The sequence below is a fragment of the Hemitrygon akajei genome, chromosome 27 (assembly GCF_048418815.1).
Source record: "Hemitrygon akajei chromosome 27, sHemAka1.3, whole genome shotgun sequence".
NCBI lineage: Eukaryota > Metazoa > Chordata > Chondrichthyes > Myliobatiformes > Dasyatidae > Hemitrygon > Hemitrygon akajei.
In genome coordinates, this window is record NC_133150.1 from 5,838,842 (window position 1) to 5,863,874 (window position 25,033).

At 45.5% G+C, this 25,033-nt stretch overlaps 1 protein-coding gene across 3 annotated transcripts in view; it reads left to right on the top strand.

Moving 5' to 3' along the window:
- pacsin1b (protein kinase C and casein kinase substrate in neurons 1b) overlaps nucleotides 1-25,033 on the top strand; it is a 370,145-nt gene that overhangs the window by 183,808 nt on the left and 161,304 nt on the right. Inside the window, exon 2 of one of the 3 annotated variants that reach the window (XM_073030302.1) lies at nucleotides 9,543-9,648. The exons of the other annotated variants lie outside the window; for them this stretch is intronic. The gene's annotated coding sequence lies outside the window, so the exon portion shown is untranslated. The remainder of the gene's footprint in view (nucleotides 1-9,542; nucleotides 9,649-25,033) is intronic. 3 annotated transcript variants of the gene reach the window in all.

Here is a 25,033-nt window from a genome sequence, read left to right on the forward strand (position 1 = left end):
GCGAGACCATCAGACACAGGAACAGTATGCAGTCTAAAACTTCGTTAGAAATGGAGTGGAGATATTTGTAAATGAAAGATGTACTAAGACCTTTCTGCAGGTTAAGGGAGGGTGAGTTGATAAGATGGGATACAGGAGAGTTCCACTAACAACAAATGCAAGGTAATTTCTGTAATTCTATAGAACTCTACCTTATGGAATTCACTGAATGAATTGGGATGCTGTTGAACTGAATTTTGTACATTTTACCCTTTAACAACTTTTCACTTTTCAGACTGCAGGGTCTTGAACGTTAAGTTGCCAGCAGTTTGCCGGCTTCCTCTTCATTGGGTTTTCCAGTCCGCTTAACACTGGCCCACAGGATTGTGAAGCCACAAATCTGACGTTTCTTCAACTGAGATCATTAAAAGCAGCAAACTGGGACCTTCAAAGAAATGAACTTGCTGTTAACAACAAAACACCATGCATGTGTGCTTGTACAATATTAATGCTGTCTCCGAGACCACTGGCTGGCTTTTGATTCAATGCAAGCAGTTGAGTAAAATGCTCACAAATTCAATCCATGATGAGCTGAACCATAAGAATAGGCAGATTAAAATATTGCTTTAATTTGTTATTCCAAATAAGGCGCTTTCAGCTATGCAACACTTCATTGCTATATCAATTATATTTAAAAGTATGCTGAAAATTGCTTAAGAATAAGACCAGCCCAATCACATGAAAATTGTGGTATCATTTTCTTTCAGTTCTTTGCTAACATTTTCAGATTCCTGTTCATTGGGCTAAAGTGCTATTCAAAGTTAGTATCTACTCTGACTGAAATGTCTTCCTGGCATTTGATTTCATTTTGTGGTCTGACTTTTCATTATCTGCCATTTTATTTAAATATTCTACATCTTTAAAATGAGTATAATCTTCTCTTGATTTAAAGTTGTCTCACAGTGGCATTGATTGAGTGAGGGCCCTCGTCAGTCAGCGTTGACCATGGATATTGCGTCCTAGCTAGCTAGATACACAAGCCCAGTCAGTACGATGTGGAGAGCAAGCTGTTGCCCATGTAGCAAGCTCCCCCTCCATGCATCTGATGAAGCCAAAGGAATGCAGAGACCGATATAGTGTCGTAGGAGTTGGTAGTCAGCATTAAACTCAATGTTAGACTCCCTTAGGGACTCCAGCTCTCGATTTTTCCCTCTAGGTTTACTCCTGAAGCCTTCCCCATGAGTGGGTATAGCCACAAGGCAGCAGAGGTTTGAGATCAGAGTTTTCCTTATCCTAGATGAGTTGCCAACTGCAACTGATGAGCCCCATCTACCTAAAACAGCAGGTTTTAAGGTACCAGTAACCTGCCTTTGTCCCTTCTCCTGTCAGTGGAAACAGTTCTGTCAGGCTGAGTAGCCAAGCCACATGTGAAGGCTAGGAGATGGACTCGGTTGTCAGAGGCTGTCAGAGTCGCACATCATTTAGAGCACTTTATAGGTAGTGGGAGCTAACCCCCACTACCACCTCCGGCTATACCAACCTTAAGGAACAATTACTTTGATTATTACAGACCAGGGAATTTGATGCAATGAGAATTAAGTCTTGGTGAATTTAACCTGTCCTATTGTTCAATGTTCTTCTCTGCTAGGATGGTATTTGCTCTCTCATGTCAATAGCCTCATTTCTGATTATATGCATGCATAAAGAACAGAAAAACCTTCCTGTAAGTGGGTTCATTGTCCTTCCATAAAAAACTTCTGTCTATGATATCTGGCTTGTATCGCAGACTCATCTTGTGATTTTTTTTGACAAGATGTCAGTAGATTAATTTAACTAGGATATATCTAAAGTAGGCATACTGAATTGCACTAAAGTCCCACCTTCCAGCTATACTGAACCCTTTCCAGTTTGCTTCTCAGTCTAATTGATCCACTGGTGATGTCATTTCCTCTGTTCTCCACTCCATCCTGCCCCACCTAGAAAATGGTGCCTCACATGCCAGATACCGTTTCTCAACTTAGCTCAGCGTTCAATATGATAATACCTCAAAGTTTGTAGGTAAACCATCCCATTGGATCTCCAGCTCTCTCAGTAACTGGATCCTGGACTACTTGACAGAAGGGCAAGTTAACTCCATCACGTTAAACATTGGAGCTCCCCAGGGAGTCCGTGGCCTGCTGCTTTTCACACTGGTGATGCACGACTACATTACTAAATCCATTCCAATCAAATCATCACTCACTAAAGACAAGTGGATGGCCTCATCAAACTTGACTTGGCAGCATACATAGGGGAGGTGGTGACTGGCAGAAAAACGGGAGTGCAAAAATGGGCTCAACATGGCAAGATCAAAGAGACGATCGTGAACTTCAGCAGTAGGCAGGCTGACCACTCCTCACGGCGCATACGTGGTTCCTCCATAGTGAGAGTTGGGAGCACAGTCTTACCTGGTCCTTCAACACAACTTTGGTCATAAAAGAGCCAGAGAGTTTCCACGCCCCAAGGAGATTGGGGAAAGTGAGGGTCCTACCCTCCATTTACAGTTGGATAAATAGGCACTTTACTGATCCCAAAGGAAACTGGTGTCACAGTAGCATTGCAAGTGCACAGCTATACAAATATTAGAAAAGTAAAAGAACAAAAACTAAGTTGTCTAACAGGAGGGTGTCATCACTTCCCCAGCTATAGGTTGACTAATTATGGAGCCTATTGGCCAAGGGTAAGAATGTCCTTGTATAGTGCTCATTGGAGCAGTGCAGTTGTCTTAGTCTATTACTGAAAGTGCTCATCAGTTCAGCCAAGGTGGCATGCAGAGGGTGAGAAACATTGTCCAGAATTGCTAGGATGTTCTGTAGGGTCCTTTGTTCTAGCACAGCCTCCAGTGTGTCTAGTTTGACTCCTATAACAGAGCCAGCCTTTCTAATCAGTTTACTGAGCCTGTTGGCATCACCTGTGTTGATGCCATTACCCCAGCACGCCACCGTTGAGAGTGGCCTGCCGAGCTGCATCATCATCTCTTGTGGGAATTGCAAGGCATCTGACTGCAAGAACTGGTGGGAGAATAATGGGGGGGTCTCTACCATCCATCAGATGTTCATCAGGAGCGCTAAGTATGCAGGGCCCTTAGAATTGTCAATGATCCCTCCTATCCATCCAACAATCTTTTTGACCCCTACCATCAGGCAGGAGATACCACTGCATTCAGGCAAGGATCTGTTGAGATAGGAAACATCTTCCCTCAGATAATAAGACTACTGAACTCCCTGCCACCATCCATGTCTCATCACATGAAGTATCAGTAGTGTTAGAACTGTTTACTTTAAGTTGCATCATATATGCACCTTATTATTAATTTATTTGTGGTAATATTACTTCGTGTGTGAGTTTTATGTACTTTGTTGTGCACTTTGGTCCAGAGGAATGTTCTCTCATTTGTTGGTGCATGTGTATGGTTGAATGATATAAACTCAAAAGAAACCAATAACTGAATGTAATCTATATGCTCTACCATTTTCTGCATGCTCCTACTTTAATCTTGGCAACTAAGTATCCTGCTCCATCTGTCTGAAGACTCCAAAATAAACCTATTCAGTGTATGTTACTGAGAGTTATTAAAATTGGATAACTAAATTTGTTTGAGAAGCTGTCAATCACACATGCAAATGAAGTAATTATCCTCCTCTTTTAGCGGCTTGTGGTTTGGGTCTCTGCAGATGCTTTGGGCTCCGGTAAAAATGTTTGAAACTTCAGAATATTTGTCCAGCCCACGACTACATTATCTTGTCTCTGAAAAAGGGATCTTCAATTTAAAACCTGACAGATGATTCACTCTTGTATTTTAGACAATAGACAATAGGTGCAGAAGTAGACCATTCGGCCCTTCGAGCCTGCACCGCCATTTTGAGATCATGGCTGATCAATTCCTATCAATACCTGGTTCCTGCCTTGTCCCCATATCCCTTGATTCCCCTATCCATAAGATACCTATCTAGCTCCTTCTTGAAAGTATCCAGAGAATTGGCCTCCACTACCTTCCGAGGCAGTGCATTCCAGACCCCCACAACTCTGGGAGAAGAAGTTTTTCCTTAACTCTGTCCTAAATGACCTACCCCTTATTCTCAAACCATGCCCTCTGGTACTGGACTCTCCCAGCATCTGGAACATATTTCCTGCCTCTATCTTGTCCAATCCCTTAATAATCTTATATGTCTCAATCAGATCCCCTCTCAATCTCCTTAATTCCAGTGTGTACAAGCCCAGTCTCTCTAACCTCTCTGCGTAAGACAGTCCAGACATCCCAGGAATTAACCTCGTGAATCTACGCTGCACTTCCTCTACAGCCAGGATGTCCTTCCTTAACCCTGGAGACCAAAACTGTACACAATACTCCAGGTGTGGTCTCACCAGGGCTCTGTACAAATGCAAGAGGATTTCCTTGCTCTTGTACTCAATTCCCTTTGTAATAAAGGCCAACATTCCATTAGCCTTCTTCACTGCCTGCTGCACTTGCTCATTCACCTTCAGTGACTGATGAACAAGGACTCCAAGATCTCTTTGTATTACTCCCTTACCCAACTCTATACCGTTCAGATAATAATCTGCCTTCCTGTTCTTACTCCCAAAGTGGATAACCTCACACTTATTCACATTAAACGTCATCTGCCAAGTGTCTGCCCACTCACCCAGCCTATCCAAGTCACCCTGAATTCTCCTAACATCCTCATCACATGTCACACTGCCACCCAGCTTAGTATCATCAGCAAATTTGCTGATGTTATTTTCTATGCCTTCATCCAAATCGTTAACATAAATGGTAAACAGCTGTGGTCCCAATACCGAGCCCTGTGGCACCCCACTAGTCACCACCTGCCATTCCGAGAAACACCCATTCACCGCTACCCTTTGCTTTCTATCTGCCAACCAGTTTTCTATCCATGTCAATGCCTTCCCCCCGATGCCCTGAGCTTTGATTTTACCCACCAATCTTCTATGTGGGACCTTATCAAATGCCTTCTGAAAATCGAGGTACACTACATCCACTGGATCTCCACCATCTAACTTCCTGGTTACATCCTCGAAAAACTCCAACAGATTAGTCAAGCATGATTTACCCTTGGTAAATCCATGCTGGCTCGGCCCAATCCTATCACTGCTATCTAGATATGCCACTAGATCCTTAATAATGGACTCTAGCATCTTTCCCACCACCGATGTCAGGCTGACAGGTCGATAGTTCTCTGTTTTCTCCCTCCCTCCTTTCTTAAAAAGTGGGATAACATTAGCCATTCTCCAATCCTCAGGAACTGATCCTGAATCTAAGGAACATTGGAAAATGATTACCAATGCATCCGCAATTTCCAGGTCCACCTCCTTTAGTACCCTAGGGTGCAGACCATCTGGACCTGGGGATTTGTCAGCCTTCAGTCCCATCAGTCTTCTCATCACCGTTTCCTTCCGAATGTCAATCTGTTTCATTTCCTCTGTTACCCTATGTCCTTGGCCCATCCATACATCTGGGAGATTGCTTGTGTCTTCCTTAGTGAAAACAGATCTAAAGTACTCATTAAATTCTTCTGCCATTTCTCTGTTTCCCATAACAATTTCACCCAATTCATTCTTCAAGGGCCCAACATTGTTCTTAACTATCTTCTTTCTCTTCACATACCTAAAAAAGCTTTTGCTATCTTCCTTTATATTCCTGGCTAGCTTGCGTTCGTACCTCATTTTTTCTCCCCGTATTGTCTTTTTAGTTAAGTTCGGTTGTTCCTTAAAAACTTCCCAATCATCTGTCCTCCCACTCACCTTAGCTCTGTCATACTTCCTTTTTTTTAAATGCTATGCAGTCTCTGACTTCCTTTGTCAACCACTGAGGCCCCTTTCCCCCCTTTGAATCCTTCCTTCTCTGGGGGATGAACTGATTTTGCACCTTGTGCATTATTCCCAAGAATACCTGCCATTGCTGTTCCACTGTCTTTTCTGCTAGGCTATCCGTCCAGTCAACTTTGGCCAGCACCTCCCTCATGGCTCCATAGTTTCCCCTGTTCATCTGCAACACTGACACCTCCGAGCTGCCCTTATCCTTCTCAAATTGCAGATAAAAGCTTATCATATTGTGATCACTACCTCCTAATGGCTCCTTTACTGCGAGATCGCTTATCAAATCCTGTTCATTACATAACACTAAATCCAGAATAGTCTTGTCCCTGGTCGGCTTTCGTACAAGCTGTTCCAAGAATGCATCCCGTCGGCACTCTACAAACTCCCTGTCCTGTGGTCCAGCACCAACCTGATTCTCCCAGTTCACCTGCATGTTGAAATCCCCCATAACTACTGCGACATTACCTTTGCCACATGCCAGTGTTAACTCCCTATTCAACTTGCACCCAATATCCATGCTACTGTTTGGTGGCCTGTAGACAACACCCATTTGGGTCCTTTTGCCCTTACTGTTCCTCAGTTCTATCCACACAGACTCTACTTCTCCTGACCCTATGTCCCCCCTTACAAAGGACTGAATCTCATTCCTCACCAGCAGAGCCACCCCACCCCCTCTGCCCACAATTCTGTCCCTACGATAGCACGTATACCCTTGTAGATTCATTTCCCAGGTCTGATCTCCCTGCAGCTATGTCTCCGTTATCCCAACAACATCATAGTTACCCATTCGCACCTGGGCTTCAAGCTCATCCGCCTTATTCCTGACACTTTGTGCATTCAGATATAGAATTTTTAACCCATTTCTCCTCTCTCTGTTTGAATCGCTGCCTATTGTGCTTAACCCAGCTCCCCGAACTCTCATCGGGCTATACGCCCCTAGAATTTTGTTGTCCTTCCTACATTTACTTATTCTTTCAACACATTTAACTCCATGTTCCATCAGACTATCCCTCTGTACACGAGTCCTCCTTTTCTCCATCTACTGCCCTGAGATTAATTTTCTTGCAGGAATTCACCGTAGAACAAAGAAAAACAATAGAATCAATGCAAAACTACACCGAAAACTGACAACCAATGTGCAAAAGACAAATTGTACTCACTATTTCATTGTACTGCTGTTGCAAAACAAATTTCACTACATATGTCAGTAACAATAAATCTGATTCTGAAGTGTGCATCTTTCTCCAAGTACACTCCCTTGTTTTGGTACATGCAAATGTCTCTAAGGAAATGGTATCTAGATCACCTGGAGCTGTGTGTCCAGCGTCAAATTATCTGCACTTGCAGAAAAGGATGCTGGAGCAAATGTGTATAGTTCACTGCTTGAACCTGAAGTAGACACTTCAGAGATGTTGAGTGCAACTTGAAGTAGAGTTTGTTGTGCATCCATAAATTCAAGCAGTCAGAAATTCACACAATGTAAATTGTTAGCCAGTGCATAGCAAAAGCAGTGTAGGGTCCCTCTTGAATGGGTTTGTATCACGTTGCATGACTCTGGAACATTACTTCAAGTTTACTGTCTTCAACAAAAAGCCATCAACAGACGCAATGAATCTTGTGAGGCGTGTCCTCTTCACTGAATGCGTTTCAGTCAATGAGGAAGCAGCTGGTTGTAGCAGTTCCAATCCATATTGAAATGATGTTCAGTGTAAGCTCTAAAGTCACGTTGTTCCTTCAGCCTCACTTGTTTGGAATACAGAGCACTGCTAAGCCTAATCCAAATGCATTCCGACACTTCCTCACAACATTATGCACTATGATCCATAATTGAAATAAGAAATATCTCACCTTTGATCACCCTCCAGGTTCGTTTCCACAGGTCAGAGCTCGAACATTGCCTTTGGCCAAGCCACCTGAGGCTTGCTGGTATGAAGCTGTATGCACGTGCGTAACTCTATCACTTCTGCAGAATTCTGGAACCTCTGCCTGCTGTCCATCCCGAGCAGCTCTGGATGAACATGTAACGAAGATCATAACTTGAGCTTGTCACCTGTGGAATGGCTTTGTATTTGAATATACTTTTATTTTCCTCCCCCTCAGATAGACATACATGTTTGTGTGTCTAGGACACAAACACAAGGAAATCTGCAGGTGCTGGAAATTCAAGTAACACACAAAATGCTGGTGGAACACAGCAGGCCAGGCAGCATCTATAAGGAGAAGCACTGTCGATGTTTCAGGCCGAGACCCTTCATCAGGACGAAGGGTCTCGCCCTGAAATGTCGACAGTGCTTCTTCCTATAGATGCTGCCTGGCCTGCTGCGTTCCACCAGCATTTTGTGTGTGTTGCTTGTGTGTCTAGGAGCATGTTTGGCCAGGAGAAGTTGTGTGGATCTGCTGGGTATCATTTGAAGAAAATTGCAATTGATTTTTGTGATGCTCTAGTCAGGTGTATTGATCCAAACACCTCTAGTAAAGGCAAAGCAGAATCTAGACTTCCTGACTCCCCACCCCCATTTGACAGGAGCACCATTCAGTCCAGCCTGGCTGCATCGTTTTGTGGTACAGAAGCTGCAACTTCTAAGAAGATTACTGGGGTCATTTATTGGGAGCTCTGTATAGGAAAGGCCTGAAGCATTGCTGCAGATCCCTACCACCCATCCCACAATCGTTGACCCACTAACATCAGGAAAGTGGTGCCGGAGCATCAGGATTAGGATTGCCAAACCAGTAGCAGCTTCTTCTCCCAGCCTGGAGTCTAACGAATACCCTACCACCACTGAGGTCTTGTCACTAGGTCAGCAAGCTGTTTACTGTTCCCTTGTGCTATGCATTTTGAATTGTATTTTATTAACTTGTTTGTGGTACTGTTTTGTGTGATGCTCATTGTGGGTGCACCTTGGTCTGGAGGAACGTTGTTGCACTTTTTTGTTGTACAGTCCGATGACGAACTTGAACCTGTGGCATGCAAAATGCTTGGCACACGGCATGCTGTGCCGCCCTTTGATTCTTTAAACCCCACCCATAATGAAGAGATGTGTAATCATTATCTTTACTGCCAAATGAAATGGTATTTTTTTTAAACTGAGAGGAGTGATGTTTTCACAGGAAATGTCTCATGCTAGCTTGCCATCAGCTAGAGTTGCAAGAACCTGTGATGGTGGATGATACATTTTGAAATCCTTGCAGACCTGGTGAACGCATGAATATTTGGACAATAAATGGATGGGCCAGTTGGCATTGACTTCTCTCTACTTCTATATTTTCTTCTGGTTTTAAATGAGCATTAGATATTCAGTGATAGTCAGTGTAGCTACAGAAGTCTCACTGAGAGTGAAATATGTTTATCTTCCTTTTTGGTCTTTCATGAATATGTACAAAGCTTATCATTTCATATTCACATTTCTTTTTGTTATGAGGTACATAGCAATACTATTTAGAAATGATGGTATTTTATAATTGTCTTTTTAAAAGATTAATATTAATAATGTTGAACATTTTCAGCCTTTGAGATTTGGAGCCATCTTTTCCTGATGGAATCCGCGTCTAGCTTTGTTGTGAGGATTATTGGAGAGCAAACATCACTTGTTTGCAAAGTTGACAACGCTTCCATTGGTTGGCTGCTGATTAGTGCATTGATTGGGCAGTGATTACCCTGGCTCTTTTTTTTTGCTTTCTGTAAACAGACAACATCCAGACAAGTTTCTCCATCGGGAAACAAACATGCTGTAGTAACTGTATGGGAACAACTAGTCCAGAGATGTGGCTTGTTCAAGAACTTCAGCACTGCAGGTAAAACATTGGCTGGTCCTGTCCCTTGCGGTATCCCGATGCATTTTGATATCACGTGGAGTGCAACTAGTGTGCTGGAAATAAGATGATTACATATGACATTCCTATAGAATGGCTACAAGGTAAGGAAATCAATCAAAAAGGGCCAATGGAAAAACCAGGAACCCTAACAACAAGGAGGAACCCATCACTACCTCCTGTCTTCCCTGTATTTCCATGGTTTCTGGAAGGATCACCAGGATCTTGAAGAAATTCCGAATTAATACCACCCACCAACCTGTAACGAAGCTCAAGTCACAGTTTATGCAGGCCAAAGATGACGTGGGACTCAGGGGCTGACATTTACAGGATTCCCTGTGAACGCGGAGCAGTGTACATCAGCCAGACAGGTCACCGGGTGGAAACCTGCATCCAGGAGCGCAGGAGGCACTTACCCAGAGAAAGGGTTTGGGTTACCCAGAGAAAGCAGCAGTAGCAGAACATTGCATCTGCAGTAGCCACAGAACTGCTGTGCCATGCCAATGGCTCTTGGCACCACCTGGTGAAGGAAGTCAGTGAAATAATACTAGAGGGAAAGAATTCTACAAAAGATGACAGGCTTGCTCTAACAACTGAAATTCAATTGTAAATGAGGTGGGACAGTGGAAATCTGATTGGATGAGGACTAACCAATCAGGAGGAACGGATTATGGGGGTATAAATACCACTGGGCTCGACATGCCCAGGCATCATCCGGTATGAAAGTGGTAGAGTTTGTCATCAAAACATCAGTTGAAATCAATGCCTCGACCCAGCTGGAAGGCTGAGAAGAATTTATTTGTTATATACGCCAGAAAAGCACAAGATCCTTTTTCCTTTTTAATTACTTTTGATATATTCTCCATCTTCGGTTCTTGTTGCTTAATTAGAAAATCCAATGCATTTATGGAAAAGATTAGCAAGTTCCCTTCTATTTTAAATTCTGGCACATTATTTTGTATCAGTGCTTTGGCCTGGTGTAACTCACCATCTTCTCGCTGTACCTATACTGAGCTCAGCACCTTCAGATAAATGACACACAGGTTTTTCAATGTCACCTGATACCTTATAGAGTGAATTTTAAACACCTGGTTCTGTACAATGCAATAACAGTAACTACAGCACAAGGGATCAACAAGAGCAAGTCTGAATTATGCAGAATACCAACAATCACTAATGTAGGGTCATAGTAATATCGATCTTTCCCCAGCTCCAGTAATACATCCACTGATACTGAACCCCTGCCTTCAGGAAAAAAGAAACGGAAGCAGTGGCCTCGGAGTGCAATTGGACTGTATTGTTTTAAACTGAAAATGATTATTCTCCCCTGGCAACAGGATTTGAGTCACTTTAATGGGCACTGTTTTCGGCCCCCCCACCACACTGCAGCAACATCCTCGTTCCATCCCATCACCACAGACACTAAACTCTGACCCAAGGCCCGAGCTTCAAGCTGTAGTCCAAAATCCTATTAGAAGTTCCAGTCTCTGAAATCTGCCCAGTCATCATTGGCTCTGACCACTCATCCATAAGTGTTTCTCAACCCGTCTTCCACCACCCTCCCAGCCATTATGGAAAACAATACCTTTCTCTATCTTTACCTAAAGGCAGCACATGCTCCACTGTCTCTCTCAGCTCCCTAAACCAGCAGATGCCCCAATGCCTCTATCCTGTTTCCCTACAATCTGGCTGTCTTCTGTTCCCAAGCGCACAGGCCTTGACACTCCCTCTCATTCCCAGCACTGAAAATGCCTGTACTGTACTTCATATGGCCTGGATAGAGTGGATGCAAAGAAGATATTTCCATTAATGGTCTAGGATCTGAGAGCATGGTCTAAGAAAGCCTGACGAGTTTATTCGTAATCAGAAAGGAATTGATCAGAATCCATGCTGTGTGGAAACTGGCCCTTTTGGCCCACTGGGACTGAGCTGATTATTAAGTGTTCATCTGCATTAACTCCATTTTATTCTCCCTACATTACTCTCAACTTTCCCCCCCCCCCCCCACCCCAAGTTATACTCCATACCTACCCACTGCCTGTTATACTGTTTAGGGAAGCAGTGAAGGCCCCCTATCTGTCTGTCTTCAGATGTAGAAGAGCTCTTCATTATTGCTTCTGTGACAGTTTTGTTTTACTAGTCAGGGTTGTTAGCCCTGAGCAGGACCCCCGAACCTGGATGACTCTTTGCCTCTACCCATTGACCTGTTTGGCATGGATGACCCTACCTAGAGCCAAACCATAAAGCCCTAACTCCAGCCATACCTCTCTGCATCATTGAGGCACACATGCCTCCAAACCATAATGAGGAGGACCCCCTCACCTACATTGGCCAAATATCCACCCAAACTCCTTGTCCTCAGAATGTGGGAGGAAACCTCCATGTGCAAACTTCAAAGGAAACACTGGAGGACTTGAAGGAATTTCTTAAACCTCAATCCAATAAGTTATCAAAGATTCTGCTTTAAATTCCAGTAAAAAAAATTCAACCTGCCTTATCGGTTAATTACGTAAATGAGGAACATTACCTATTTTCTATAGATCCATTCCAACAGCACAGGGCAAAACAAAATAAGAGAATCACTGTATTCTAAATTTTGAAGACAATATTCACTCCACTTCTGTTATCACAGGCCACCTTCAACATAAGCTCTCAAATCATAGCCATTTATGAGCACAAGTCTTCATGTGCAAACATTTTTCCAGAATTTACTGTGGTAACTCAAGGGCACCAGTTTAAAACAGTTTTTAAATCCCATGCTGATGGTTAAGCAGATATTGGCAAATGAATATGATGCAAGACACATCATTGGATGGTGTCAATAACGTACAACTGTGAGTTAATCACAAAATTGTGTCCATCCACATAGTTCAATATACAGAGACAACACATGGAAATTATCTGCTGACTGTCCTGCTTTTCAATGATTGTCTACGAACCATTTTTGTGCATTAATTTCAGTGCCAGTCTGATTGCACTGAATATTGAAAGGGTATATAGTGCCTTTCCCTGTCAGTGTTTTCTGGACAGCTGAATATTTTAGAGTTGTCACTGTTATAGTGTAGGAAACAGCCATTTATGATTTTCAATTACCAGTAAACATGATCAAACCTATTTCAGTAACATTGAGAGATAAATATTGGTTAAAAGAACACAGGAGCAAGCCTTTTCGCTCACAATGCTGTGCTGAACTAATTAAATTACTAATCAAAAGCATAATTAAATGAATTACTTCTGCCATACCCTTTATTTTCTGTGCTTTTATGTGTATCTAAGCTGCTTGAACGCCCTTATTGTATTTGCATTTGACACAACCCCTGGCACCTGCCACTCTGTATTCACCTGGTCAGGACCATTACCCAACACCAGGTGCAGTACGGCCCCTTCTCTTGTCGGGCCATCTACATTAAGACACCTAGCAAATCCAGCTCTGTTTGAACTAAGAAGGTCTCAGTTTATACTAGAGGTTGAAGTCAACACCCCTGTTGTTTTTAAACCTTTTCCTCAGCTGCTTGCATTTCTGTTCCTCAATGTCGTGGTGGTTTTTTTTGGGGGGGGGTTGTATAATCCAGTCACAGTGATTGCACTTTCTTTCTTTTGATCCCTCCATCCTGAGTGCAGCTGTGAAATTGTCCCTGATTAATAGAGAACTCCCACCATAAATCCTCCAGCTTTTCTAAAATATCAATATTAAGCATTCATTTTTGTCCCTATTTCGACCAGGTCTCTGTTATGGCCTCAACATAAGTCCATCTATTGATCTACACTCGCCCTTAACCATAACATTCCTTGCATTAAAAATATGCACACTTCAACCTGTCCATCCCACTGTGCCTGTGACTTTGTTCCTGATTTCTTACTGTACATCTGCCTTCCTTCAATTCCTCCACTTTCAGACCTGCTGCTCTCGTTCCATTCCCCTGCCAAACTATTTTAAACCCCACTAGCCAGGCCCTCTTGTGCAGGTCATCCGTTCCCCAGACAAAGATCCAATGATCCAAGAACCTAGAAACCCTGTTCCCTGCACCAGTTCCTCAGCCACACATTCACCTGCTCTGCTCTGTCCTCCTTTTCCTGGCTTGACCAGGAATAATCATGAGATTACTATTTTTGAGCTCTTTCCCATGTCTCCATAATCACCGCAAAGAACTCTTTCTCATTCCACTTGTTTGCTTTGTGCCAATGAATGTCTCAGTGGAAATGTTCTTTCCTGGCAGATCACTGCATAATCCCAACAAAACTTAAGATCATTAAATGCTCAAAGGTTAATGATGAACTATGCGTCAGTTCCATTAAGTGGGCAGGAGAGAGACCTTATATGGGAGAACTTTGAAAAATGCCCTCAGAATAAATGTTGCTTGTTCTGAAAGGCTTACTGTGTTTAACATTCATTCTGTGCTGCTTGACTTCTAGTTAATAGATAAATGATCTACTTCCTCAGATTGCAGCTGCCTCGCCTCTTTGCCATAGTGAGTTGGCAATGCAGCTGAAGTGCCACAAAGAAAGACACTATTAGTGTAATCTTTGCAAACACAACACTTTTTTTTTGCTTCTAGTTTGGATTATGCATCCCATTTCATCATCAACAAATGTGCTTTAGATTGTGAGCTGAGCAATTGCTGTAATGGAGTAGGTGGAAGATCTGGCTCAGCCTGCAACGACATAGAACTATGGTTTTCTTTAAAGCTCCATTCACCAGAACTTGCTGGTGGAAGTTTCTTATTTTTTTCATTTTGAGCTTCTTTCTCTTTCTTTTCCCCCCACAACATTCCCCCCCCCCCCCCCCCCCAATACTACCATCGCCTCAGGACTACCTGTCTCTAAAAGGGTTACTTTTCTCTCTGATTTTGGGATGTTTACATTTTCCCATCATGCAACATGGGCAGGGCTGGCAAAAGGACAGAAATTTCTAAAGACCTTTGGAAATGTGAGCATTCACGGTGATAATGAGAGAGGCTGAGTCAGGAAATAGCATCTGCAAGCTGTTAATGAAAGGGTGAGGCGGTTGTTTGCATTTTTAAGGAAACTCTTCATTGAGATGTCCAAAATGTCTTCTCCCTTTTAGGTATTTGCTGATTCTTTAATTTCTCTTTTTTTCTCTCTCTCTGACCTTCATCCGCTCAGGGTAATAAGTTGAGTTTGAGTTGAGCCAACACACTACACACCAAGATCCCATTTAAAAGAGTGGGGTGTAGAACCTGCCATCCACTGTCCAAGTTAGCCTCTAGGTTGAATAGATTTCTTCAGGAAATAGCAGCTCTGGCCATTGTTTCTGCTTTTTGTGTACACATATGAAGTGGTATTCTGAAATGCAGTATGAAGTCGCTCTCAGCCATTCAATCAGGCTATTAGGAAAATAATGCTTCTAGAAATGGATGAATTCACTTTGTCAAGAAAGCTCCAAGTGCCAGTCCATTACTCCCATTCATATCAGGCACTACCTCTTCAAATGTAGTGTTGTGTTTCCTGTTGGTAGTTTTGACATTATTTACACGCTGAACAAACTGTTTGATAATAACTTAGCAGTGGCTGACTTCATGCTCCCAAGATCTACTGGGCAACACAGGCTGCTTTGAATAAAATGAAAACTTGTGGAGGGATTAGCAGTGAAAAGTATGAGGCTATAAACTGGATATGCAGTGAGGCAGCACTTTGAGAAATAGCCTAATGCTCCCAGTGATAGGAGGGCAGCCATGTCCCGGACTAATGAATCTCAGTGCATTTTCTCATGAAGAGCCAGCTCAGCCAAATTCGGGGTCTATCCAAAGACTTTTACTTGATTCCCAACATGGGCTCTGGTGGCACAACCAGACTTACTTTATTTATTTTGATTTTATTTGGTGATACAGCTCAGAGTAGGCCCTTCTGGCCCTTGGAGCTGTGCTGCCCAGCAACCCCTGATTTAACACTGCCTACTCATGGGACAATTCACAATGACCAATCAACCTACTAGCCGGTACACCTTTGGTCTGTAGGAGGAACCGGTGTACCAGGAGAAAACCTATGCATTCTACGCAGGGGACATGCAAACTCCTTACAGAGGATGCTGGGATTGACCTCTGAACTCCGATGCACCGAGCTGCAATAGCATTGTGCTAACCGCTACGCTACTGAGTCAAGATTGCCTTTAATTTTGGGAGTGGTGAGGAGGGAGATGGTAGGAACAGAAGGAAGGCTGGAGGAAGTTCATAGTGGAGCACAACTCTTACGTGGACCTTTTTAAAAATTATTATTATTCATTCTGAGGGATAGGGGCTGAGCTATCAATTAGTTCACCACCAAAGACTCTGCTGGAGAAACTTGGCAGGTTGTCACCCAGTTTGATCATTGCTCTGGATTCCAGCTTTTGCAGTCTTTGTGTCTCTGTCCAATTGCCAGCTTTACTTGCCCTTGAGAAGGTGGTGGTGCACTGAAACGCACTCAGAATCCATAGCTGCTTTCTTATCGTGGCAGTCCTTGAGGTGTGTTGTACTCACAATGCTGTTGGAGAGAATTCCAGCATTTTGACCCAGTGATGGTGAAGGAACAGCAGCATATTTCACTCTCCCACCCCCCACTGATGACCCCTCCTCCCATCTTCAACCCCCCTCCTCTTCATGGACACCCCGCTCTGGTCTTCTGCCTGCTCTGGATCTTTTTATTGCTAACTGCCGACAGGACATCAACCATCCTGACTTCACCACACCTTGTTCCAATTCTAACCTCACTCCTTCCAAACGCTCTGCTCCCTCCACATCAATCCCAACCTCACTATAAAACCGGCTGATAAGGGGTTGCTGTTGTAGTCTGGCATACTGACCTTTACTTTGCCAAGGCACAGCAACAACTCTCTGATACCTCCTCTCATTTACCCCTCGATCATGACCCCACTAAGAAGCACCAGGCCACTGTCTCCCACACCATCACCAACCTTATCAGCTCTGGGGATCTCCCATCCACTGCCACCAACCTCATAGTTCCCACACCCCGCACTTTCCGTTTCTACCTCCTACCCAAGATCCACAAACCTGCCTGTCCAGGTAGACCCATTGTGTCAGCTTGCTCCTGCCCCACCAAACTCATTTCTGCATACCTCGACACTGTCTTATCCCCCCCTGGTTCAATCCCTTCCCACCTATGTTCGTGACACTTCTCACACTTTGCATTTTGTCAATGATTTTAAGTTCCCCAGCCCCCACCACCTTATTTTCACCATGGATGTCCAGTCCCTATATACCTCCATCCCCCACCAGGAAGGTCTCAAAGCTCTCTGCTTTTTGGATTCCTGACCTAACCAGTTCCCCTCTACCACCACTCTCCTCCATCTAGTGAAATTAGTCCTTACACTCTATAATTTCTCCTTTGGCTCCTCCCACTTCCTCCAAACCAAAGGTGTAGCCGTGGGCACCCGCATAGGTCCCAGCTATGCCTGCCATTTTGTTGGCTTTGTGGAACAGTCCATGTTCCAAGCCTATACGGGTATCTGTCCCCCTCTTTTCCTTCACTACATCGACGACTGCATTGGTGCTGCCTCCTGAACGCATGCTGAGCTCGTTGACTTCATTAACTTTGCCTCCAACTTTCACCCTGCCCTCAGATTTACCTGATCCATTTCTGACACCCCCCTCCCCTTTCTTGATCTTTCTGTCTCCATCTCTGGAAACAGCTTATCTACTGATATCTTCTATAAGCCTACAGACTCTCACAGCTACCTGGACTATTCCTCTTCCCACCCTGTCTCTTGCAAAAATGCTATCCCCTTCTCACAATTCCTCTGTCTCCGCCGCATCTACTCTCAGGATGAAGGAGATGTCTTCCTTTTTTTAAACAAAGGGGCTTCCCTTCCTCCACCATCAACTCTGCTCTCAAACGCATCTCTCCAATTTCACACACGTCTGCTCTCACCCCATCCTCCCACCACCCCACTAGGGACAGGGTTCCCCATGTCCTCACCTACCACCCCACCAGCCTCCCGGTCCAACGTATAATTCTCCGTAACTTCCGCCACCTCCAACAGGATCCCACTACCAAGCACATCTTTCTCTCCCCCATCCTTCTGCTTTCCGCAGGGATCACTCCCTACGCAACTCACTTGTCCATTCATTCCCCCCATCCCTTCCCACCGATCTCCCTCCTGGCACTTATCCTTGTAAGTGGAACAAGTGCTACACCTGCCCTTACACTTCCTCCCTCACCACCATTCAGGGCCCCAGACAGTCCTTCCAGGTGAGGCGACACTTCAACTGTGAGTCGGCTGGTGTGATATACTGCATCCAGTGCTCCTGGTGCAGCTTTCTATATATTGGTAAGACCCAACACAGGCTGGGAGACCATTTCACTGAACACCTACGCTCTGTCCGCCAGAGAAAGCAGGATCTCCCAGTGGCCACACATTTCAATTCCACGTCCCATTCCCATTCTGATATGTCTGTCCATGGCCTCCTCTACTGTCAAGATGAAGCCACACTCAGGTTGGAGGAACAACACCTTATATACCGGCTGGGTAGCCTCCAACCTGATGGCATGAACATTGATTTCTCTAACTTCTGTTAATGCCCCTGCCCTCTCTTCTCACCCCATCCCTTATTTATTTATCAATCTATCAATTTATTTATTTATTTATTACACCACCACCACCACCACCCCCACCCCCACCTTTCTCTCTCCTTTTTTCTCTCTCTGTCCCTCTCACAATCACTCTGCCTGTTCTCCATCTCCCTCTGGTGCTCCCCTCCCCCTTTCTCCCGAGGCCTCCCGTCCCATGATCCTTTCCCTTCTCCAGCTCTGTATCCTTTTTGCCAATCATCTTTCCAGCTCTCAGCTTCACCCCACCCCCTCCTGTCTTCACCTATAATTTTGGATTTCCCCCTCGCCCTCCTACTTTCAAATCTCTTACTATCTTTTCTTTCAGTTAGTCCTGATGAAGGGTCTTGGCTGAAACATCGACTGTATTTCTTCCTATAGATGCTGCCTGGCCTGCTGCGTTCCACCAGCATTTTGTGTGTTTTGCTTGAATTTCCAGCATCTGCAGATTTCCTCGTGTTAGCATATTTTCAATTCTGGATGGTGTGTGGCTTGAAGATGACATTATTTATTTTATTTGGAGAATTAAATGAGCCCACATCACTGAATTACACCCCTCTGACCAATTAATGTACTCAGCTGTACGTCTTTGGAATATGGGAGTAAACCAGAGCACCCGGAGGAAACCATGCGGTCACAGGGCAAACATAAATATTCCTTACAGACAGTGGCAGGAATTGAACTCAAATCACCAGGATATAGTATCATTATGCTAACAACTATGTTAGTGTGTTGGCCAAATTGTAGGTGGTAATCCCCTGCTTTTGCTTGCCTTATCCTTCTGGCCGGTGGATGTCATTGGTCTGGAAGGTGCTGTACAAGGAGTCTTGGGGAGTTGCTCAGTACATGCTAAATGCTGTCACTGTGTGTCAGTGGTGATTGGTGTGGATGCGGTGACCGTCATTCACGCTGCTACATCTTGTATGGTGTCAAGTTTCTTGAGTATTGAAGCTTTTCTCATCCAGGCATGGTTTCAACTTAACTGTAGCTCTTGATGTTATGAGTCAAGTTCCCTTGCATGTCAGAAAGCTCAGAATAAGACAACAAGGACAGAATTTGAGGACTTGATCGATGTAACGTTCTCTTGATAATGTCACTCAGCAAATGTGCAGGCTAATAATTGAGTTGAATAGAACTTTTTGAAGCTGTTACTTAAAAATAAATGAAATTTATGTTTAAAGAATGACTTGTAGCCGCTTGGTGAAACAATAAACCTATTAACTTGGTCACTAACAGAAGACGATCTCCCAGGGTGGCTGCCGTGATTAATGTGAGTTTATAAATAGGCCTAGAAATTTAGACATGCTGTTTCTGTTTAAGCATACAAGTATGAAAATGTTCTTTACTTAGAGCAGAATACTGTCAAGGTGATTTTAAACAAGCATTTTGTTTTGTTGTAAGTTACATTTCCCTTTACACATTTTCTGTGACAGACACATGTCCAAGTTGGTATGTATTTGGAAAATGAGGCCAAGGTGAGTTGATCTGAGTGATCCCAAGTTTTACTGACACTGATGTAGTGGTGTGGAAAGGTGTCCTCTTACAGCTTCCAGCCCCGTGCTGGGATTTAGATCTTGCTACCCGCACAAAATGCTGGGGGAGCTCAGCAGGCCAGGCAGCATCTATGGAAACGAGTCAACAGTTGATGCTTTGGGCCGAGACCCATTATCAGGTCCTGATAAAGAGTCTCAGCACAGGACGTTGACTTTTCCATAGGTGCTGCATATTTTCAATTCTGGATGGTGTGTGGCTTGAAGATGACATTATTTATTTTATTTGGAGAATTAAATGAGCTGCCTGGCCCGCTGAGCTCCCCCAGCATTTTGTGTGTTGCTTGCTTTGCCATCTTCTGCAGACTTTCTTGTCTTTAGATCTGCTGGGTTCATTAGATGCTTTCTTTAAACTCTTATACCTCCCTACACTTCATACACTTCTCTTCCTTCTAACGTGATGCCCTACCACTTTCCCTTCAAACCACGGGCATCACCGATCCATAATTCATACAGTGACCTCACTGTATTCCTACACTAGCCATTAACAGGATGTTCGAGAGAATTTTTAGGTGGGTGGTCCCAAGACCAATATAGTCATGGGCATTACGGATGTTAATAGATTTACATGACCCTGTGCTTTCTAAATTTTAGACACATACGAGGGGCATTTCTTCAGCAGACTGCTTTGTCCTCAAATTCCAATGTGTCAAAGGTTACTGATGTCTTGGGACGAACAAGATGAGATAACTTACCTTTGTTCCAGTAAAAAATAGGTTATTGTTCGATTTTTAAAATATATAGTGGTAATGTGGAAAGATGAAGTTGTGAGGAAGATGGTCAAGATGTAAAAGCCGACAATATGGTCGAATAGTCTACAGAAGAAAGAAGCTGGAGATTTGTAATATTCAGGGAAGAAATAGATGGATTCTTTTGAGAAAAGTAGTCATGAATGCACAATTGAACACAGTGCCAACAACTAAGCATTAAAGACTTCAGTGAAGGCATGAGAGACTGCAGATGCAGGAAACACACACAATGGGATAGAGGAACTTGGCAGGTCAGGCAGCATTTATGGAGGGAAATGAAACTTCATTTCAAATGAGCCCTGATGAAGGGTCTTGGCCTGTAGTATTGATTATTCATTTCCTTCTGCCTGACTCATTGAGTTCCACTGACATTTTGTGCTACCATTTTCAATCAACTTCGGAAGCATAAAAACAGTGAGTTCAGGTGTAAAGTTAATGGTGCTCAGGGGTGGGGGGAATGCCCCGCGGCATTGTGATCTGGTGGGGAGAAAACATGGTGATGCCAACTGATTTGTACTCTCCTTATAATAGTGACACAAGTCCAGGACATCCCTGCACTTGGATGAATGGGTAGAAGAAAAAAGAAGTGTTTCAGAAGATAGTTCATAGAAGAGAAATTAAGCCAAAGGTTATCTTTATATTCTATAATTCTGGGATAGTAAGTACATTTAGCTAATGTGTATGGAGTCTAATTCTATCTTATTTGGTTTGATTAAATCTCCTCTACCACAATACCATAGATCCTGATGTGAGGTTTCAACTCCACAGTCCTCTCACCCCACCACCGGCTGAATTCCTCCAGCAGTTTCTTATTTGATCACCAGATTTCAGTATTTGCAGTCTCTTGTGTTCACATGATGATGCACCATCAATAACTCTCGGAGTCGTGAGTCGAGATAGGCTTTTATTATCTGGAAGAAAGCACCGTCAGCAGCAAGAGACCACCACACAACATCCTGGACACTGAGGGGGGAGCAGTGCCTCCAATCGCCTTTATACAGGGGTCTGTGGGAGGAGCCACAGGAGCAGTCAGCAGGGGGGGCGTGTCCAGACAGGTATATGTAGTTCACCACATTCACTCTCTTTGTTTTAAAAGAGAGTCCCCATGGGGCGAAGTTTCTTACAAGTATATTTACAGGTTAAGTCTATCAGGTGGTTGAATCTGTCACTGCGATCTACGTAGCACCGGAGGTGATTGTACAGCTGCCGGTGGTGATTGTACAGGTGCCGGTGGTGATTGTACAGGTGCCGGTGGTGATTGCACCGGAGATGGTGGTTGTGCTGGTTCCGGCCTAACTGGAGGTGTCAGCCCACTAGGCGTCAGTGATCCCTCATGCGTGTGCGAGGCGCCTGGTATGTACGAGACGCCCGGTATAGGAGTGTCGTGAGGAGTCTGTGTAGGGCTCGGTGTGCGCGGTGTCACCTCGTGTACAGGGTTCATAGTTACCGTGGACTGTTCGGGGTAGTGGTCTGCTGCTCCTGCGGGTGCCAGGTAGCGGACAGAGACCGTGTCCTCCTGCCCATCAGGTAAGACCACGTAAGCATACTGGGGGTTCGCATGTAGAAGGTGAACCCTCTCGACCAGTGGGGAGTATTTATTGCTCCTCACATGTTTCCGGAGCAGCACTGGCCCTGGGGACGTCAGCCAAACCAGTAGGGTGGTCCCAGTGGCAGACTTCCTGGGAAAAGAGAACAGGCGCTCGTGAGGGGTGGCATTGGTGGACGTACATAACAGAGAGCGGATGGAGTGGAGTGCCTCGGGGAGGACCTCCTGCCATCGAGAGACCGACAACCCCTTTGACTTAAGGGCTAAAAGTGTGGCCTTCCACACTGTGGCATTCTCCCTCTCCACCTGTCCATTTCCCCGGGGATTATAACTCTTGGTCCGACTAGTAGCAATGCCCCTAGCCAGCAGGTACTGGCGCAGCTCGTCACTCATAAAGGAGGACCCTCTATCACTGTGGATATAGCAGGGATATCCGAACAGAGTGAAGAGCTGGCGCAGGGCTTTTATGACAGACGTGGCAGTGCTGTCGGGGCAGGGGATGGTGAAGGGGAACCGCGAGTACTTGTCGATAATGTTGAGAAAATAGACATTGCAGTCGGTGGAGGGAAGGGGACCCTTAAAGTCAACACTCAGTCGCTCAAAGGGGCAGGTGGCCTTGATAAGTTGCGCCTTTTCAGGACAGTAGAAGTGCGGTTTGCACTCAGCGCAGACTTGGCAGTCCCTGGTCATTGTCCTGATGTCCTCAAGGGAGTACGACAGGTTCCGGGCTTTCACGAAATGGTAAAATCGGGTGACCCCCGGGTGGCAAAGATGTGCATGGAGGGCGTATAGCTGGTCGAGCTGCGCACTGGCACACGCTCCCCGGGATAGGGCATCAGGGGGCTCATTGAGCCTTCCAGGCTGGTACAGGATATCATAGTTGTAGGTGGAGAGTTCTATTCTCCACCGCAAAATTTTATCATTTTTGATTTTGCCCCGCTGTTGGTTGCTGAACATGAACGCAACTGAGCGCTGTATGGTCAGCAAGGTGAACCTTTTGCCGGCGAGATAGTGCCTCCAGTGCCTAATAGCTTCCACTATGGCCTGGGCTTCTTTCTCCACCGCAAAGTGCCGAATTTCAGAGCCTTGAAGGGTACGAGAAAAGAATGCTACTGGCCTGCCTGCCTGATTGAGGGTAGCGGCAAGCGCGAAATCGGAGGCGTCACTCTCTACTTGGAAGGGAATGGTCTCGTCCACCGCATGCATTGTTGCTTTGGCAATGTCCCCTTTAATGCGGCTGAAGGCCGCGTGGGTCTTGGCAGAGAGGGGAAAAGTGGTAGACTTGACCAGGGGGCGGGCCTTGTCTGCGTAATGGGGGACCCATTGGGCGTAATAGGAAAAGAAGCCCAGGCACCGTCTGAGGGCTTTGAGAGTGGTGGGAAGAGGGAGTTCTAACAGGGGGCGCATACGGTCGGGATCAGGGCCAATGACTCCGTTTTCCACGACATACCCAAGGATAGCGAGTCAGGTGGTTCCGAACACACGCTTGTCCCTGTTATAAGTAAGGTTCAGGGCTTTGGCCACTTGGAAAAATCGTTGGAGGTTGGCGTTGTGATCCGGCCAGTCATGACCACAGATGGTGATGTTATCCAGATATGGAAATGTGGCCTTCAGTTTGTACTGGTCCACCATCCGGTCCATTTCCCTCTGGAAGACTGAGACCCCATTTGTGACACCGAAGGGGACGCGCAGGAAGTGATAGAGCCTGCCACCCGCCTCGAAGGCGGTGTAGGGGCGGTCCTCTGGGTGGATGGGGAGCTGGTGGTAAGCGGATTTCAGATCTATTGTCGAGTACACCTTGTACTGAGCTATCTGGTTGACCATATCCGCGATGCGGGGTAGGGGCTACGCGTCAAGCTGCGTGAACCTATTGATGGTCTGACTATAGTCCACAACCATCCTATTTTTCTGCCCAGTCCGAACAACAACCACCTGGGCCCTCCAAGGGCTTGTGCTTGGCTCAATGATCCCCTCCCTGAGCAGCCGCTGCACCTCCAACTGAATGAAGGCCCTGTCCCCCGCGCTGTACCTCCTGCTTTTAGTTGCCACAGGTTTACAGTCGGGGGTCAGGTGGCGAACAGCGGTGGGGAAAGGATCTTGAGGGTGGAGAGGCTGCAAGTGGTGTCAGTAGCGCAGCTGTCGGCATGGTGCTGGGTGGGATGTGTGGTTCGGTGTGTGTGTGTGGTCAGTAGCGGGGTATATGGGGAGGTCCCACAAAACTGAGGATTCCTGACAGTGAGTGGTGGGAGGGGCCCGTCATATGCCATAGTCACACTTTCGAGGTGGCTCTGGAAGTCCAGCCCCAATAACACAGGCGCGCACAGTTGAGGCATGACCAGTAGCACAAAGTCCCGATATTCTGTGCCCTGCACCACCAATGTCGCTACACAACCCACCCGGATGTCTGTGGAATACGACCCAGAAGCCATGGTGACCCTCTGGCTTACCGACCGTGTCACGAGTCCACAGCGTTGCACTGTGTCCGGGTCAATAAAACTCTCAGTGCTGCCCATGTCAAACAGGCAGCTAGTCCAGTGCCTCTCCACCAGGATGTCCATCATTGACCTTGCAAGCTGGTGTGGTGCGCTTTGGTCGAGGGTTACGGAAGCCAGAGGTGAACTGCCGTCTTTGTGCCCGGTAAGCACCGGTGGGTAAGGGGCGGGGCATGTTGGCACCGACAAAGATGGCCGCCCCCATCCGGGCATGCAAGATGGCGGCCCCCATGCCTCACACGCAGCGCTGCCCGACCCCGCTCGTGGTTTAGACTTACAGACCTTGGCGAAATGGCCCTTCTTCCCGCAGCTGGAGCAGGTCGCTTCTTGAACCGGGCAACATTTTCGGGGGTGCTTTTCGAGTCCGCAGAAGTAACACTGCGCGGGCTTGCGACTGGCAGCAGCTGTGGTCGGGTTCGGGGAGTTCGTGGAATCGCGACTGGCAGCGGCGTTGGCGAATTTGCTCGC